The sequence below is a fragment of the Penaeus monodon genome, chromosome 7, assembly GCF_015228065.2.
Source record: "Penaeus monodon isolate SGIC_2016 chromosome 7, NSTDA_Pmon_1, whole genome shotgun sequence".
In the NCBI taxonomy this organism is placed as follows: Eukaryota; Metazoa; Arthropoda; class Malacostraca; order Decapoda; family Penaeidae; genus Penaeus; species Penaeus monodon.
The window spans coordinates 25,449,210-25,452,997 of NC_051392.1; the positions used below are offsets into that span (position 1 = coordinate 25,449,210).

The 3,788-nt window shown below is 40.7% G+C and overlaps 1 pseudogene; it reads left to right on the forward strand.

Moving 5' to 3' along the window:
- Positions 1-606: 606 nt before the first annotated feature.
- LOC119575571 lies at positions 607-1,906 on the forward strand (annotated as a pseudogene).
- Positions 1,907-3,788: the final 1,882 nt, after the last annotated feature.

Here is a 3,788-nt window from a genome sequence, read left to right on the forward strand (position 1 = left end):
GTGCGTGTGCGTGTGTGTGTGTGTTGTGTGTGTGTGTGTGTGTGTGTGTGTGTGTGTGTGTGTGTGTGTGTGTGTGTGTATGTGTGTGTGTGTGTGTGTGTGGACGAATGTCCTCAACATTCTTCCCTTGGACTCACGAAGTGATCCAAGGGCAGCACAGTTCCTTTCAAAGGTCATACAGGCACCCAGGAACACAAAACGAGACAAAAAATACCCAGGCGCCTAGAACAAGATCACGAGCTCTTTGCAAACAACTGGCTGCACACACAACCAGGTGTTAATTCGCTATCAGCTCAAAGAGTAACTACTTGCCAAGGGAATGGACTCCCCCCACCCTGACTTTGCTGAAGCCCCGCCGTGGGCACATACCTCAATCGAGTCCTCTGTTATGAGCTTTTCAATCAGAAAGAATCAATACCGCATGCCTAGTTTAAAGGCAGAAGCCGAGGAGAGTCATTGCAGCCATCACTCCCCCGGGTAGCAGAACCTACTATACAGATGGATCAGTCGATCCCTTAAGCCGCACTGCAGGCGCCGGCTCTCTAGCACATAATCCATGAGGGTAACAGACAACGCCTCCTCGCTACAGCAGAGGCAGTTGCGATCATGGGAGCCCTAGCCACACGTCCCTCAGGAAGGACACATGGTCTACATGCAGACTCCAGGGCAGCCACTGACTGCCCTACAGCACAGCTTACCACAGCTGGTGAGTGTGTATGTACACAGACACACAGACACACACACACACACGCGCGCGCGCGCGCTGTATTTGTGTGAGTGTGTGTATGTACACAGACATACACACCACACAGAACACACACACATACAAAACACAATATATATATATATATAATATATATATATATATATATATATATATATGTGTGTGGTTGTTTTGTGTGTGTATGTATATGTATATATACATTATATTTTATATATATACATGCTGTATACACGCCCTCTCTGCCCTGCCCCGAACGCCGCCACTGACCTCCTTGGCCAACGCATATATTAAGGTCGCGCTGTAGCCTGGCATTCCACTCCCTCTATCCTCGTCCTCCTGTGTCGCCAAACCCCGGTCCCTTAAGACAACCGAAAATGAAAGTACGTGTGAACTGGCCCGGGGTTTTCCTGAATACCCTTTTGGATTAACGTACCTCATCTGTTAAGTTATAAGTATAGTCTGGCGAGATTTTACTGTATAGGTTGGAAGAATGGATTATTTGCATAATGTGTTGCCTTACTTTGCCGTTTCAGGTTTTCGTCATCGCCGTCGTCCTCACCGGGCCCTGCCGGGGCTCCTCGGCCACAGCAACAGCAGGCAACAGCGCCCGTTTATGTACTTAAATGTTTTCTACAGAACTAAGTTTCTAACAAGGACAATTTTTTATGTAATGCTTTTCGGGGCACTTTCACTCGAAGCTTTGAAAAGAATTTGTTCTTTTTTATTCAGATTTGTTTGGATTGTTGCTTGGCTGTTCCTTTAAATCGTATTCTTCTTAAAGCTTCCGGATCACTGTATCACCATCACATCTTCAGTCTTACGAGATAAGTTTCTCAAATCCTAGATAGTTCAAGATTACTTAGTGTGGTCCGATTGTTAAGCTTCGTTATATCTCATGCTTTGTTCTCACGACCCGATCCCCTCGCGCTGCAGCCGATCATCCCGTACTCGACCAGTACGAGACCAGCGACGCCGCCACCGGCAACTTCCACAACAAGGCCGAGATCAAGACGGCCCTCGGCCACGTGTTCGGCTCCTGGTCCGTCCTCATGCCCGACGGCTACATCCACACCACTTCCTACAACGTCACCGAAACAGCGCTTCTTCGGTCATCGTGAAGACGCTCCCTCAAGCTCTGGCGGCGTGGCCTCAGCAGCCGCCGCTGGAGGCTCTTCGGCCTAAATCCAGGTTGTCTTGCCGACCCGTGGCCTTCGTGGCGACCCGCGTCCTAAGTCATTGCGGTTCTTGGGCTCCTTCGCTCTTCTCCGCCACCTTCTCTGGTTCTCACGTCGGCGCTAAATTAGCCCTGTATTTCCAAAAGAGTTAATCACCTTTTAGCAGTTAAAGAAGAAATAGAATGAGTGAGAGCAGAGAAGAGGAGAGGAGAAGGGCGACTGACAGAGAACCACAAATTTACTTATAATACCTTTACCGAAATTTGACTCTCTATTGCTTGTCATTCTATTCTTTTAGTTATTATTTCTTATTCTATAGAATGTTTGTTGTTTGTTTGTTGCTTCATTTTGTTTATGTTGTTTGCAAATGATAGATATCCGGATATGTTTTTGTTTATTGCATATGAATATTGTTTTGTTTTATAAGATGTTCCTTATATTTTATACCGAATAAATATTATATATGAAACTTGTTCTGTATTTCTGTTGTACCTCATACAAATAAGTATAGATTAATAAATAAGTGCATACATGAATGGAAAGATCAAATGATAAAAAAATATGAATACACACACACACACATACACACACACCACACACACACACACACACACCACACACAACACACCACACATAATATATATATATTATATATATATATATATATATATGTATATATATATATATATATATATATATATATATATATATATATATATATATATATATATATATATATATGCACAAACATGTATTGATATATAGATACATATATATGTATAGTATACATATATTCACATATATGTGTATATATATATATTCCATTAGATATATATGTATGTGTGTGTATAGTGTTACACTGTGTTAAATAGATGAATAATTTTGATACTGATACTCGAATGATTGACATACCACCGGCATGATAGCGATAACAACTATTCACAAGCAGGAGGGAGCTTGATCGGCAAGCAAACGTGGTTCGATTGGCCACCTCCGGTTCATGGCTATTCCATTCATGCGGGACTATTTTGCTTATGTTTATGTGTGGATATACTTACCGTGTTCAGTACATTACTAATTACTGTTGCAAACATGGTCTTACTGGATCTCAGGAGGTAAATATTGAGATCAAGATAAAAAAAAAGAGCATTCGCGCATCCGAGGAGCCTGAGATTGCGAATATAAGGACTGGGAAGGGTATCAGGGAAGCCGCTGCCATGCTATTGCAAATATAATAATGCATTTATTCGAGATCAGTTTTTGTTCTATAATGATATTCATATCATGTTTGTATTATATACGTGTATATATGTATATATATGTATATATGTATATATGTATATATATTTATATATGCATACATACATATATACATGTATGTATGTATGTATAAATATATAACACACCACACACACACACACACACACACACACACACACACACACCCCACACACCACACACACACACACTCACAAAATATCGCATCACCAAATTTTCATTACAACATAAAAGTAATTCTAATTACTACTATCTTTTGTCAAGATCAATTTGATATAATCAACGAAAATGTTTTCTGTGGTATCGTTGCCACCACCCGAGCTTTTGGGTGAAGGAAACCCTGAGAAAAACCCAATTTTGCCTTTCTGATTTTAATGAGAACAGCATGACAACGGGCTTAAGGCTCATGTGCGATTAAATTTATTTCCCCTGCTAGCTGGGCAGAAGATGCATTGGTCATGAAAACAGTTTTAATAAATTCCTTTATTATATAATCGCCCTAATAATAAATAGGTGGGATATTACAATGTGTTTAATGTTAGTAGTAATAAATATCCCAAAAAGACAAGAATATTCTTAATCAACTCAAATGTATGAACAACTTTAACTTT